The 17100-nt window shown below is 33.0% G+C and overlaps 1 long non-coding RNA gene across 1 annotated transcript in view; it reads right to left on the minus strand.

The window, feature by feature from the left end:
- Nucleotides 1-1563: 1563 nt before the first annotated feature.
- Nucleotides 1564-17100, minus strand: part of LOC134759197 (uncharacterized) — a 41481-nt gene continuing 25944 nt past the window's right edge. The window contains exon 3 of the long non-coding RNA XR_010135155.1: nt 1564-2135. This is a non-coding gene — a long non-coding RNA (uncharacterized lncRNA). The remainder of the gene's footprint in view (nt 2136-17100) is intronic.

A 17100-nucleotide genomic window follows, 5' to 3' on the forward strand; every position in this document is an offset into this window, starting at 1 on the left:
AATGAACTTGTTTGGATTTTCTTTTGCACCACTATATGAACTGCTTCATAGAGCTTGCATAAGAGCAGATACTCTGGATATTTGATCCTGGCCATCAGAATGTGTCTTAGAACGAAGAACAATGAAATGGTGTATTGGGGAAAATGTTAAAGGGGGTCAGGTGATTCACCTGTGATTAAAGAGTGGAGTAAAAGAAAGGTTTTCTGTGAGAGAGGAACAGTTCCTTATACCTTTCCCAGTTTACTACTGGGAAAAAAATATATATATATATATAAATGTGTGTATATATATATACACATTTATATTTTTATATATATAAAATAAATTTAAATATATATAGTTTATAATATTGAAATTCTCAATTATCATGTATATGTTTAAATATATAATTTAGTTATATATGTATGTATACATATATGTATATATTTAAATATATCATTTTATATGTGTGTATATATGTTACATATATGTATATATAATATATACATATTATATATAAAATATACATATATATAAATACGTAAGCCTAAAACTTAAAAAAGTTTATAAAGAAAAATCATCCATAATTTTTTGAAGGGAAAAACTCTCGATGGGTATTTGAATTCAATTACTCTTTTCTTGGTCCACTTCCCTTATCTTTTACTAAAATATCCAGGTAAGAGATAGATTTGGAGATAATGACAGATTTAGGAAGTGTGAACAATGATGAACCCCAAACACTTTTGTAATTATAATGCCCTCTGGGATTGGATCAATAAGGAAAATATAACATTTCAATACATTTCTGGTATACATATATCATTTGTACCCAATGACTGTCTGTTTCTGAAGCAGTTTTTTTCAAGTAAGTCGTCCAAAAAATCCTAAATTATTCATTGCAAGTACATGTGTAAATGTTTAGGAAGAAGTTCTATGTGAATGGTGTACCTGGGGAGCTAAAATAATAAGTGGCTCAATTACTTATATATTTGTATACTTATTTATTTACATATTTTTTATTTTGCCATAATTTTATAATTATTAACTTAAAACCTAAAAACTAAATCTGTTTCCATTTTGTTACATGTATAAAAAGCAGCAATGGTATATTATAATAGTTAAACACTTAGCTTTTGAAGTTAGCTAGAATAAATTCATCTGTTTCTCTGCTCATTTTTCTTGACTTGAAGCAAGTTACTTAACGTCTCTGAGTATGGAGTACCTCATAAATCTCACATTCTCAACAAGTTCTTAGGTGTTGGTGAAAAAATCTCACACATGTCATTGAGTCTCACTCAAATGGCATGCATCTCATACACAGACAACTATGCAGCATGTCTGTGATATTAAAATATTTTGGGAAAAGTGATTTAAAAAGTATGAAATGGCTATGGGGGAATGAGGGGCAGTAGTAAAAATAAGGTTGAGAAATACTATAATAAATTAACATTTCTATATCCAGTAACTGAAGATAAAGTTGCAATTATACAAGTTATCATATGTAACTGATCAAAGATTTCTTTATTCAAAAAGGCAAATAATATATAGTTTTATTTAATTTTAGAATAATACAGATGACCCTTTGTATCTGCACATTCAACGGTGTATAAAAATATCCCAAAACAAAAATAACAGTACAACTATAAAAAATAATATGAATAAAAACAATGTGGTATAACAACAATTTAGATAGTATTACATATTGTAGATAATCTAGAGGTGATTTAAAGCATATGAGAAGATGTGTGTAGGTTATATGCAAATACTATGCCATATTATATAAATAGAGTTTTGAGCATCCTCAGATTTTGGTATTGGTGGGGGTCCTAGAACCAACCACCTGTGGATACTGAGAAACTACCACGTTGATTCTAACCTGGAGTGTTAGTTTCCTATAGCTGCCACAAGAAATGGCCTCAAAGTCAATGGCTTAAAATAACAGAAATTCCTTCTCATAGCTCTAGATACCAGATGTCTAAAATTAAAGTATGAGCAGGCTCACACTTCAGGGTGACAATGGTTTCTTTTCTCTTCCAGCATCTAGTGCCTCCTGGTGTTCCTTTGTTTGTGGCAGCAAAACTCCAATTTTGGTTCCGTCTTCATTCCTGTATCTCTGGCCTTCTTTCCTGTATCTCTGGCTCCTCTTTTTCTGCACCCTTAAAAATTTATGTATTTATTTATTAGATTAAAACATAAAATTATATGATTGTGTGTGTGTGTGTGTATATATATATATATATATAAATAAAATGTACAACATGTGGCTTTGAAATATGTATACACTGTGGAATGGCTAAACTGACCTAATTATCATACGCATTATCTGACATATTTTTTTTTGTAGTGAGAAAACTTTATATCTACTTTCAGCAATTTTCAAGAATACAGTATATTGCTATTAACTATAATCACCATGTGTACAATAGATCATTTGTACTTATTCCTCCTACTTAACTGAAATTGTAAATCCCTTGACCAATATCTCTTCACTGCCTCAATCCCCCACCCATCCTCTAGTGACTACCATTCCACACTGTACTTCTAGGAGATCAACTTCTTAAAATCCACATGTAAGTGACATCATGCAGTATTTGTCTTCTGTGCCTGGCTTAATTTAACATAATGTCCTTCAGGTTCACTTATTTTGTCACAAATGACAGAATTTCATTTTATAAGGTAGAAATAGTTGTATTTCCTTGTGTATATATCCTGCATTTTATAAATAATACTACAGTGAACATAGGGGACCAGATACCTCTCCAATATACTGATTTCAGTTCCTTTTGATCTGTACCCTGTAGTGGAGTTGCTGGATCATATGGTAATACCATTTTTAATCTTTTGAGGAATTTCCTCACTGTTTTCCATAATGAGTGTTTCAATTTACATTGCCATTGACAGTGTGCAATAGTTCCCTTTTCTCCATATTCTTTCCAACATTTGTTATCTTTTGTCCTTTTTAGTAATAGCCATTCTAACCAGTGTGAGGTGATATCTCATTGTAGTTTTCATTTGCATTTACCTAATGATTAATAATATTTAGCATTATTTCTTATACCTTTTGGCCATTTGGCATGTTTTCTTTTGAGAAATTGCTGTTCAGATCCTTTGCCCATTTTTCAATTGGGTTATTTGTTTTCTTACTATTGAATTGTTTGAATTTCTTATATATTTTGGATATGAATACTTTATTAGTTGTAGGGTTTGCAAATAGATTTCCTTCCATTCCATAGTTTGTCTCTTCATTGTGTTTATTGTTTCTTTTTTGTTCAGAGCTTTTTAGTTTAATGTAATCCATTTGTCTATTTTTGGCTTTGTTACCTGTGCTTTTCGGTTCATATCTAAAAAATAATTGCCCAGACCAATGTCATAGAGCTTTTCTTCTACTTTCTCTTTGAGGACTTTTAATTTTAGATCTTACACTTAAGTCTCTAATTGATTTTCTGTTAATTTTTGTATATGGTGTGAGATGAGGATCTAATTTCATTCTTCTGTAGGTGGCTATCCAGTTGTCCCACCATCATCTATTGAAGAAACTGTCCTTTCCCCATTGTGTCAAAAATCAGCTCACCATATATAACATAATTTATTTCTGGGCTATGTATACTTTTCCATTAGTCTATGTGTCTGTTTCTATTGCCAATACCTTGCTGTTTTGATTACTACAGCTTTGTAGTATACTTTGAAGTCAGGTAATGTGATGTTCTTTTCTGTCTCTTGTGAGGATACCTCCTAGTGGATTTAGGACTCATTCTAATCAGGAGTCATTCAATTTAATGATCCCAGTCTTGATTACGACTGCAAATACCTTAACTTCATAAAGGTGACATTATGTGATTCCAATTGGACATATGTTTTATGGGGATACAATTCAACCCACTTCCATTAGGATCTATGAGCTAAGATTGTGAATGGGTAGTCTCTTTGAGGGAAGAGGTCTCTTGGAGGAAAGGTGATGATCCTCAGTTTACGACTTAGAAGTAGAGCATTTTATGAAGTGGTTGAATATTTAAGAAAACATGATCACAAAAGAATTAGGATGAATATAGATATAAAAAAATCAGGGTCTAGTGACCATTTGAAATATAGAAAGGAAACTATATAACTAGAGTTATAGAATGCTTACATATAAGGTATTGGCCAATGGCTGTAAGCAAGAGTGTCACAGAAGGACTCCTCTGAAAATTAGTGCCTAGATTTTAAGGCTTCTTACAGAATTAAAAGGAAATGTTACTGAGAAGTTTTTTGGTACGTTTGAAGATAATTCTCTGAAGACTATTTTAGAATCTTCCCCAAAAGATATTCCCAGAACTAAAAATGATGGAATAGACTTCCTTTTGTTGAATTGTGGCTAATAAGTTTATTTCTCTAAATTGAGCAGGGTAAGCATTATAGTTTTGTTTTTCTTTAAAAATGTTCAAGATAAGGAAACTTTGAATATAAATAGTAAGTTGTTAATAAATATTTGTACAGATATTTTAATACATTTATTTTTAAAACTGCGAACTATAAATTATACATAATTATAAGTTTTGTTCATTTGTCTGTATTCTTGGGCATTTTTTCTGAAGTATGTAGGCAGTTGCTTTATCAATTGATGAGGATATTTACGGCAAACAGGTCTGTGTTTTAACAGCTTTCAGTTGCAGCACTAGAACAGTGTATTTTAGTACCTTATTGCCTTCTATAACTTAGAATGTATTTTCAGTAAGCTTTCTGTATATATTTGAAATTTTAATAATAGAAATAATAACATAAACCTTTGAAATATCATGTGGAAAATATTAAACATTAAATAAAGATAAAATTCACTTCAATATGAGGATTTTTTCCTTTCCTTATAACAATAGTTTCAATTCAAATTTAATACATCTTTTTATACTGCTGATATTTTTAAATAAATATATTAGAACAAATAATTAAGTATAAAAATATATGCAGATATGAAAAATAAAATCATTTATAGTCCTAGGGTGCCAAATCATAGGAATTCCCAAATGCCAACTCAATGCTGTTTCTTCATGAAGTATTACTTTATATGACTAATTGATCACTATTTACTCATTAATTGATAAATTCCTTCATCAATTTTTCAGTGAACTCTCAAAAGCCAAATAGATATTAGACACTATTCTAGACACTGTGACTACAAACATGAATAAAGCATAGTTTATCATGATGCTTACTGTCTAGCAAACAGTCTTCACATATTAGATTTAATGTGAATTATTAGTCACTGGTATTCTCCACTGATACACTGACTCATATACCATACATCCCCTAATTTTGCTTTTTGTATCCACATAGCATTTTACTGGATATATATCATAGAGTAATATATAAAGAATACATTGGATATTGACTTTTAGCCAAGAGATGTGAAGGACGATCCAGGTTCACAAACAATTTAAACTGATGAATACATATTTTTCCTATATAAAAACAACAGATATTTTAATAATTATATAAATCCCTCAAAAAAGAATTTTATCATTTACTACCTAAATTAGTTTTACAATTTAAATAAAGAAACATACATAGATTCATTTCTGTGATGTAACATTTCAAGTATTATTATACAATGAAATAGTGAGATAAATTAGTAGAGCACATAATAACTTGGTAATAAATGCCTAATGAAAAATAGTGTGTCATATAAAAACTGACCAGAGCCATTCGTTATTTAAATGATAAACTTAAAACAGTTGAAAAATGAGATTGCTTTTCGATAATCAACATTAATTGGACTTAATATAGTACACTTATATTTGAAAAGCATATATTTTATTTATCATTTTTAGCTTATAATTTTACTTCTTTTGTAAATGAAATAACATTCAAATAGAAGGTTCAAGAAAGAGTATATATTACTTTCTTAAGTAAAAATAACATTATCTGGTTAAGTATGTATGATCTATGTATCTTGCTATATTTTATACATTTTTAGAAAATGATACACAAAATTATTAGCAATAATTCCCTCTAGGAAGAAAAACTGGGATAAGGTAGGATGTTGTTATTTTTTAAAAATAATTTTTAAGTTATTAAGGTAGGAAAACATATTTTTACTGGAAGCCTAATAAGGTTGATTAATGCTTTAAGGAATTACAACTATTCCTTGTCCTCCAGACAGCATTAAACTTTAGTATATATGCTATTGTACATGTAGTCTTAGAGATCCCTATTTCATTAGCTATTTTAACTCATTTCTAAAAATTATGATTAACACACATTAGAATAAATAACAATTCCCTTAAGACTTATTTTTTTCTTGGTAAGCTTTAAAATACCTGAAGTTCTGATTTTTTTTTTTTTTTTTTTGTATACAGTGCTACATAGGAAATATGTTTTTAAGTCCCTTTTTACCTTAATTAGATGATTCACTAACTTATTTGAAAAGTAACTATTGAGTATCTAATATGAGCTAGGGAAGTTTTTATTATCTGAAATTTTAGACTCGATACTTTATTGAGACTGAATATTATCATTTAAAACATTAATTTCTTTTGTTTTTAAGTCTTATTTGGGTCCTAATTTCATCAATATATTTTTGCCTCTTTTGTGTCTTCAGAATCTTTCCTCCTTTGATTCCTCTTTACATAGTAAATCTCCCTTATCATTTCATCTTGATTGCTCCCTGACTCCCTCATTGGTACTTTGCAATCTAGTTAAGCAGTGGAACTCCTCCTATATAACATTTGCTGTCCCATATTTTCCAGCTCCTTTTCAGTTAATCAGAGCTTGCAAGTGGGTTCTACACAATAGGCTGTGTACGAAAGTGACATGTGTCACTTCTGGACCAATGCATAAAAAAAGCAGCAAAGAAATCTGCAACTGATCTTTCTCTCTGCCAACAGTGTTACCACTTCATGAGATACAGGCTATATCAGACATGAAAATGACTAGGTGGATCAGAGCCCACCATTCCAAGTTGCAACCCTAACACGTGCTAAACATATACAGACCCAAACAAATCTTTGTTGTATTAAGCTGTTGAGATAGTGTGGTTAATTTTTTAATTCAGCATAATTTGATTCATCCTGACTAATAAACCAGTGACACATTTTTTTTTTGCTTTATCCAGAGCTCTTCTTTCTTTTTAATTTTCTGATTTTAGTAAAATCCCAGTTTTGTTACTCATTTAGCCTAGGAAAGATAATTAATATCTCTGTTTCTTAGCCTCCTCTATAAACTGGTAATATTAATCACTGAATCATAACTTACTGTAAAAAAGAGAAAACTGAAATAAATGTTATTTTTTAAATTTTTATTCCCTTGAATAACTTGGCTTCTATACCGTTTAAATCATTTAGTTGACCTAACCTTTATATTTGTTCTGTGTTTCCTTGAGTGACTCACATGTCCCTACTCAGCCACTTAAAATAAACAGCACCAAAGCACTCCACTCGAAATCTCTGTTTGCATATTACATGTATTTTTTTCCCTAAATGATCTTTTTTTCAGAACATCAACTAATATTTTATCATCTAATCTCACATTTATCCACCTCCCGTCTGAATTCCATATATCCTTGTATAACTTCCCACTGGACATCTCATGCCTTTCACAAGCTGAGCATATCCAAACATCTATACTCCACTCTGTCTCCGTAGGCCATGTGTTCCTTCATGGTCCTTGTCAGCATACCTCTTCTCAGTTTAATTATTTAAAATATTATCTTCAAGCAACAGGTTATAAATTATTAAATTATGTTGCTGCTATTTTATAATAATTTTCTTATTTCTCTCTATATTCACTACATTGGTCCAAGCTCTTTCTCTCTCTCTCTCTTTCTGTCTCTGTATCGCTCTCTCTTTCTGTGTATGTGTGTATGTATGTATATGTATATATGTATGTATATATGTATACATGTATACACACAGGTACATACACACACACACACACACACACACACAGAGTACCTAGTATATAATACCTCTTAAAATCTTTCTCAATATCAAAATCCTATTCCCAAACTCTTGTCTGCCTATTCTCTGTTCTCTCCAAACATTTCTATTCTCCATTCCATAAACAGGAAATTCTAGCCAAAAATGTATGAGAATAAGATCGTAGAACTTTGATTTTTCTCAATTTCCTCCCTCCAACTATATTTAAATGTAAGTAACCTGTCTATTGGCACTAAACTATAGAAAGATTATTTCATCAGATAGCACGGGATTGTTCCATAATCTCCTACAGAATTTGATTCCTGCATTATAGCATTATCACAGTCTTACATTTCAGTAATTAAAATGTTTTTAGTTTCTCTATTGATATGTGGCTCATAGAGAACAGCAAGAAATATCTTAATTACAGTTGACTGTTGAACAACATGGGTTTGAATTGTATGGGTCCACTTATACATGAATTTTCTTCACTTCTGCCACCCCTGAGGCAACAAGACCAACCCTTCCTCATTCTCCTCCTTCTCAACATGAAGACAAGGATGAGCACCTTGATGATGATCCATCTCCACTTAATGAAGAATAAATATATTTCCCCTTCCTTATGATTTTCTTAATGACATTTTCTTTTCTGTAGATCACTTTACATTATGAATACAGTATACAGTCCATATAGCATACAAAATACGTGTTAATATTGTTCATGTTATCAGTAAGGCTGACATGAATCAATACGGTTTATGTTATCAGTATTGCGTTAATATTGTTTATCTTATCAGTAGGATAACATAAGTAAGTTATTAAGTTATAACATAAATAAGGCTATTAGTAGTTATGTTTCTGGAGAGTCAAATGTTATTAATAGATATGATTTTCAGCTTCACATGAGGTTCAGTGCCCCTAACATCCATGTTGTTCAGGGGCCAATTGTATATTCTATTTTTCAGAATTCCTAGAACACAGTGGAGATAAGCAGTAATGTCATAAAATTTGAGAAAATATATTTATCAGATTATTTGTAGAAGTTAAAATATAGCAATTATGAAAATTATGACAGTTGGGCCTATAATCTATATTTTGTAATTTATAGATTTCATTCATGAATTATGCATGGTACAAATGCATTGATTCATTTTAATAACCCTCATTTATGGAAATGAAACAGATAATGCTGATTTTGAAAACAAGTTATATTAGAGCACTATGAAAAAGTAATTTTAATATTAGAAAATCTTTCTCATTTTATTAATATATTTTTGTATATCTACTATTTTGCCACAGCATATGCTATGCCTAAAAGAGGGCAAGATATAAATGAAAAATTCAAATCACTATGAGAGACCATTACACACCCACCCACTAGAATGGATAAAATAAAAATGACTGATGATGATACCAAGTGTTATGATGATTCTGTTCAGAGTGTGCCTATAAGCATCTAACATGAAGAATTGTTTTACTGATAAACTCTAGTTACAACTGTAGAATTACCAGAGTTCCTGAATATGCAGATAGAACTCAGTGTCCATATTTCATATGTGTTTGGCATTCTTTGTTACTCTCCTTTTTCATATTTATTGTGTGTAAAATATTATTCCACAACATGTTAGAAAAAATATTAACAATAATCAGCTGATAATGATGGCAGTGGCTGTTGCCATCATGCCAGCTGTGGCAGGTAGTCATGGCTGGGGATACCCACTCCATGGAGCAGGTGGGAGCCCCGCCCCTTCTGAGTTGGGGTGGAAGCTCCCTGGGTGCTGATGCAGCCGCCCAGTTGCCCAATCTGTGGCTGCAGACCCAAACCCTTTGCTCTAGGGAGCAGGCAGGAGTCCCACCCTCCTGGGCTGGCCCACAGTTTGTGGATCTGAGCCTCCCTATGCTCTTGGCAGGTGACTGGGAACAGGCAAGATCTACCCTCCCAGGTACAGGACACGGTGTCTCTGTAGCCTGCACCCTTGGGGCCTGGGAAGCCCTCCTCCCCTACCTTGCAGGCTTAGGGGTGTCTCCTCCTGCTGCCTGGCCTCTCTTCCCTCCTAGCCTGCCCCAATCTCAGATTGGGGGTTGGGGCTGAGCCCCGGGAACCATGATTGGCAGTGGGAGTTAAATTGATTCCTGGGCAGAAGGGGTTGGGTCTCCAGTAAGGCCCCACCTCAAGCCAGGGAGGGCCTGAAGGCTGGGGGCCATGCTATCAGGCAGGGGACCAGAGTGGGGACTCCTGGTGCCTCTTCCACCTGCCCATGGCCGCCCATGGACCAATTGGCACTTCCTCCCCTCTGAGGTCCATAAAAGCCCTGGACTCAGCCGGAGTAGGGCAGATAATGGCCAGAAGATGAAGATGGCAGAGAGACAATTGGACACCAGCTGTAGAGAGGAATACTCACTCTGCGGAGAGCTGGAGATGTTGGGATGACCAGCTCTCAGCAGAGAGGAGCTAGCTACCTTCTCTGCTGAGAGCTGCAGAAACAACATGCCAGCAGACAGGTGCCACCCTCTCCAGACCCTCCTCTGGTGAGAACTGAAAAGCCCATGGAGGGCCTGCTGCAGAGAGTAGGTACACACTGCAGGTCTCCTCTGAGCGGTTGTAACATTCTATAAAGCTCATCTTCATCCTGTTCACCCTTCACATGTCTGCATACCTCATTCTTCTGGATGCAGGACAAGAAGCCGAGAAAGGTGCCACTGGCCACCGAGGTTTCCAGGAAGAAAATTGACACCCCAAAGCTTCCGTAACAATCCTTTACCATCAATAGTTTGTAGGCACTCCTTTAGACCCACTGAAAGAACACATGTTTGGCAGGGGACTGGGAAGTAATTACTGCAGACAGAAAGGCCTGACATTTTGGGTGTCCACTGACTGGGAGTAAGTTATGATACTATACATCACTAAGAAAGAAATATAGTGTGTTGTGGTACTCTTTTAAATTCTGGAGGCATTGCATTTATTTGACACATTTCCTGTGTTCCTAGAAAAATTGCTCACTTTTAAAGAAATCCAAGTCATTGACATCTTTTTAGCAAATCCAATTTTCCCAATGACTCAGTCTCTCTTCAGAAATGATTGTTATTAAAATGTGTATAATAGACTAGTTTAAAGCAGCATGAAATTACTGCAGATATTAACAGAAGATTAGAGTGAATAGTCCAGTTCATTTGTTTGTTAATTTTGGTGGAAGAGTATGCTCCTAGAAGTGGAAATGTATTTCTGTGATTTCCTGAAGTAGTAGGAGAAATTCAGCATCATTAAACACAAATGATATGTAAGCAAATCACTGTAGAAATCTGAGATCACAGGTAAGGTCGATGTTCAGATTTCTCAAGTTTTTCATACAATGACATTTATATTTGACTGTATCTTTTATTTTCTTAACAAATTACAATGGATAAAAATACATGATCTTGCTTTATGTGTGGTTTTACATGATATGGTGGCACATGTTGGAATTAAATCTTATGAACGTGCTGGAAGAGGCACATTCTTCCATGAGGAGAAAAGTCATGTTAGTGTAAACATTACATATTGAAGTGGTGTATACTGTCATCTACTATACTTATTCAGAGCTTGCTGATGTGATGAAAAATTCAATTTCTTTTCAATTATTTGTTTTTGCATCACAAGCATTCTCTTGAAGGAGAGCAAAATCTCTGAACAGTCACACTCTCATATTTACTATGTTGTAATCCAAATATACATCTGAGTATGAATTGTTGAAATGAATAGCACTCAATCACATACAATGACTCATTTTTAAAATGGGTTTTTTATATGATTACAGTAAACAATAATATATTGTATAGTTTCAGATAGCTAGAAGGAAGATGATATTGAATGTTCCCAACACAAAGAAATGATAAATGTTTGAGATAATGGAGATGCTAATTATGCTGGTTGGATCACTATACATTATACATATCAAGACACCACTGTGTACATCATAAATGTGTATAATTAATATGTCAGCTAAAAATAAAAGAAATGGGTAACTTTATATCCAGCATCATGAACTTTGATGACCTGGAGGTTTTATGTGTGTTAGTAGGAATGTGATCAGGTGGATATTTCAGGCTTATGTCATTAGAGGAATAGTAACAAAAGAGAGCTATAACCTCCTTGGGGTCATAGGATTTATGTGCAGAGACCAGCAGGCTGTTTCCTCATTGTGCTGTAGTTTTTTATATATGAAAGTTAAAGGAAAAGTATTTCAATTATATACAAAATGCACTACTCAGAAACTATGAAGATGGAGGCTAAGTTTTTTTTTCTTTCAACCAGACAAGGGGAGTTTAAATATATACAATCCTGAAAAAAGTCTAGATAAACCAAGAAATAGTAATGAAGGAGGAAAGTAACAAGATTATAAGCACTGTAAAACATTAAATTGTTAGCTTACATTTTCTACTAGTTTTATTTCTTTTACTAAGTGTAATATTTGGAAATTATCTGCTGCCAGCTTTTACCTTTCTTAAGCAGTTTTCATTGTGATCCAGTTGGTTTACAAAACTGAATTGGCAAAATAATGGAACTGAAATTAAGAAAATACTTTGACAAATGCTCACCAGCTAGTTCAGAGGTTGCCAATTGGCAAGATACACACAGCTTAATGGAATCCCATTAAAAATGGACACATGTTGACATTGTTATGATTTTTGTTTGTTTTTAAAATTTTGTTTTAGGTTCAGGGGTACATGTGCAGGTTTGTTATATAGGTAAACTCATGTCACTGGGGATTCTTGTACAGATTACTTTGTCACCCAGCTACTAAACCTAGTACCCATTAGTTAATTTTATTTGCTCTTTGCCTTCCTCCCACCCTCCACCCTAAGGCCCCTGTGTCTGTTGTTCTTCTCTTTGTGTCCAGGTGTTCTCATCATTTATCTCCCACTTATAAGTGAGGGGTTTTGTTCTTGCATTAGTTTGCTAAGGATAATAGCCTCCAGCTCCATCCAAATGAACTATAAGACCTAAAAAGTTTCAAGTAACTCTAAAATATCCAGAACTTCCTGATTCAATAGCTGAACCTTGACTTCTGAGTTGCAACAGAGACAGTTCCATAAACTCAAGGTAACTACATGGAAATACAATGGAGACATTATGAAAAACAGGGCCAGAATAACTCAGTCAGTATTATTTCTTTAGAATAATAATTTCAGAAAAAGGAAAATGAGTGTGATCAATCAGCTGAAAATTGCTCTTTTCCGTTAGGAGGTCACTGTGTATGCTAAGTGTGAAGAATTCTTAACTGCTGCTATTCAGGTGATTCATTTTCAACCTCACATCTGTTTGTTCTGAGCTTCAATTGTTATAAATGATGTAAGTATAATGCTATCTTGGATCCTGAGTAACCTGAGGAAGTTCATGGAAATACTGATGAATAACAGATGAGGGAAAAAAAATGCGGTGAAGCACTTTGTGACTTTTTCCTAACCTGTTATAATTTCCTGGAAGACAGGGATTGCACTGTTTTCTTCATTCTGAGTATATTGCCAACTGGTTTATCCTAATGATTCTATACAGTATCAAAAAAGAGAAAATACAATGAGAAATAGATGAAACATGCTTTTTCAACAGTTGTCATATTTTATTTTAAAAATCACCTTGCATATCATTACTCTTGCATGCCGACTTCCCATGCAATATAGTCTGTGTAAAAAGATCTTGATACAGAAAACAATGCCCCAAATGACTGTAGAGCAAAGGAAAAATAGAAGAAAATAAAGAATGAAATGACTGAAATAAAATGATAGAAACAACACTCAAAAAAATGAGGGAAATTTTCATGAGAGTTAAATATGAGAAAAAATGAACAGTGGCGAAACAAGACTACACATAATTCTATGTAATATTTTGGTATTCACATATTAAATGTTAAGGTGAATATATGTTTATACACATACATATTATATACTGCCAAAGAGAAGGAATTATTTTTAAATTGGAAATTGAAATACTTAAATCTCCTAATTTGGAATAAATCAAGATGTATTTCAGAATGAGACAAACTTCTACAACAAAGGCAGGCAACACAGATTTTGCCTCACTTGCAGATTTTCATTTCATCTACCATTTTTACTTTAAATTTTACAAAGCAAAAAGCATACATTTTCCAAGATGAGCTTGTTGCATGCCAGCTGTATGTTTTGTATTACAGTAGATATGGAAGGATTGGGTGTCTTGGATTTAGAAAATCTTCCAGCGTGCACTCCTAATCTTAATTAGTTACCTGCTACACTTGCTTATTTCTACACTATCTCATGTCTTTTCCAGTCTGTTGCCTTATAGTGACAAGCAGTGATACTACATGCCTGCCCAGGGCTTTACTTGTCAAATTGAAGTCACAGAAAGCATAGCACCTTGTTTTGGATGGAGCTGGATAAGATAAATCTTGTTTTTCTCTTCTTTCTGTTAACAGCTAGCTGCTTTTGGGGGAAAAAAACCTTTTTTTTTTTTTCAAACTGAATACATAAAATCTGTAAAGTTGCAACTACAGACAGTTAGCTTGCAAAGGCTAAAGCCAAATTACTGAACTGTGGTGGTTTAACAGTATTTTAAAGACACAGGGATTCTTTTTCCCCCTTTTATTGAATTTAGGTCAAAGAAAGATAAATTTAAACTATAGTGCTACTGGGAGAAGAAGGACTCGTGGCTGTAAGCGGTTTGTGGTTTTGTCACTATGCTGACCTTAACAATCTATGTTACAATAATAGCTTCCTCGAAATGAACATCTATTGCTTGGTTAAGCATTATTATAATGATGAGGAAAATATATCATTCACAAGTGAAAATCCTGGTAGTATATGATACATATGTAGCTATTTGTATATTATACAATAGTATAAAATATTAATTTAATTTTGTAATACTTGCCTCTGTTATGTTTTGATATGATATATAGTGTGGAGTTTTCACTTTAGGTTTCTGTGCCCTGTGCTTAAAACTGAGATGAGAATGTTGGCAATGAGATGCATTTTATAGCTCATGTATCATATTTATGCATACTATCTTAATTGTAGCAATAAAGCTAGCCTAAGACTGTGATTGGGACTACAAATCAGAGAGATTGTCCAAGTTATCACAGTTCCAAAGTGAGAGATATTTAGCAAGAACAAGGTAGTGAAAATCTTTTCCTTCTCCACATTGTTGTCTCTAAATCGAACTCTAGTATTGTTCAGTTCATTATTAATTATTCTCATTTTTTTCTAATCTACTTTTGGAAATATATGCATTTCCAGTTGACCAGGGTGTTTAGGTGGTCTAGGTATTTAGTTGACTAGCCCAGTTGACTCGGCAGTTGCCTAGGTTATTTATCTGGGAACTACATTTTTGTGGTGTTAGAGACCACCAGTCTAGGAAGGATTTAGTTCAATAAAAGAGTTTAATTTGCATTCAAATATATAAATATACATTTATACATAATAATTTAATTATGGGAAGATACTACTTAATACTCACTAAGTAATAGCTATGTATTTGGCAAAGAAGTACAGCTATGAACATAAAAGGATGACTGCTGCAATCATAGAGCAATAAAGTATAGGTAAATATATATAATGAACAAAAATATTTTTTCTTAATTGTTATTATAATAAATTGCAAGATACTATAAGAGCATAGAAAAGATGTCTGACTGTAGGATATATGTAATCCTAATATATGTTATATAATATAATATATATATATCTGTAGAAATTGAGGCACAGTAAATTTAAGTAACTTGTTCAGGGTCTCAAATAAAGTACGTGGCACTGTTAAGTTTCAGACCCACTAAGTCTATACACTAAACTCATATGCTTCACTGTCATATTGAATTTTCTGTTTGATCTTAATATCCTTAGTGAAATAGACTATATTCGTATGCTGTATCATTCTAGAGTCTCTTGAAAATTTTTCAAACAGTAACCAATAAACATTTACGCTATTTGTTAGACTCAGAGCCCTCCTTAAAATATGCAGAAGGCAAACTTAATACATGCAAGATGATTTTACAAAATCTAGATTCAGTTGTTTTTGAAGTTGATAATATGATGCTTCCATGTTTCCTAAGGAGTCTATCGTAGCAGTACCTTTTTAATGTGATTACAATTAATTCATTATAATGAGCAATCCAAAATTAAGTAATTGTGCTTTCAAAGAAATAGCATTACTCAAAAATCTCTAAATTTTAGATAAGCTATGTAATCACCTATTTAAGAATCAAATAACAAGTACCATCAAAATTATCCCAATAACCCCAATAAGAATCTTGTCCTAAACACTCCACTAAAGTACAAGAATAATGGATCAGAGGGAAAAACATCTAAAAACCAAAAGAGGAAATGTGTGTAGTGTGTTCATCTTAAACTATTATATTCAAATTAATATTTATTTCTAATTCAATAAAGAGAGGCTGTCCTCACATTGTGATTTATTTTGTGTCTTTTTCCTCCCTTCGATATCCCTTCCCCCTACCATTCCCAGCCTGTGGTAATCACCATTCTACTCTCTATCTTCATGACATCCACATTTTTAGCTGCCAGATGTGAGTGAGAACATGCAATACTTACCTGTCTGTGCTTGGTTTATTTCATTTACTATAATGGCCTTCAGTTGCATCCAAGTTGTGGCAAATGACAGGATTTCATTCTTTTTTATGGTTGAATAATATTCCATTGTGTGTATGTATGTCATATTTTCTTTATCCATTCATTCATTGATGCACACTTACTTTGATACCATATTTTTGCTACTATGCAGTGCATATATCTCTTTCATATACTGATTTCCTTTCTTTTGGATATATATACCCAGTAGTAGAATGGCTGGATCATATGATAGTTCTATTTTTAGTTTTTGAGGAACCTCCATACTGTTCCCCACAGTGACTGTATTTTAAATGTATAATTTACATCCCCACCAACAGTGTACAAGGGTTTCTCATTCTCCACATCTTTGCCAGCATCTGTTACTGTCTGTAATTTTTAGACAAGCCATTTTAACTTGTATAAGATAATATCTCATTGTGGTTTGATTTGCATTTATTTGATGATTAGTGATGTTGAGCAATTCGTAATATACCTGTTGGCCATTTTTATGTCTTTTTTGAGAAATGTCTGTTCAATTATTTTGCCCATTTTGGATTCTTCTTCTTATTTTGCTATTGAATTGTTTGAGCTTATTATATATTATGGTTATTAATCTTGTCAGATGGATAGATTTCAAATATTTTCTCCCTTTCTGTGA

The sequence above is a fragment of the Gorilla gorilla genome, chromosome 1 (genome assembly GCF_029281585.2).
Source record: "Gorilla gorilla gorilla isolate KB3781 chromosome 1, NHGRI_mGorGor1-v2.1_pri, whole genome shotgun sequence".
NCBI classification, from domain to species: domain Eukaryota; kingdom Metazoa; phylum Chordata; class Mammalia; order Primates; family Hominidae; genus Gorilla; species Gorilla gorilla.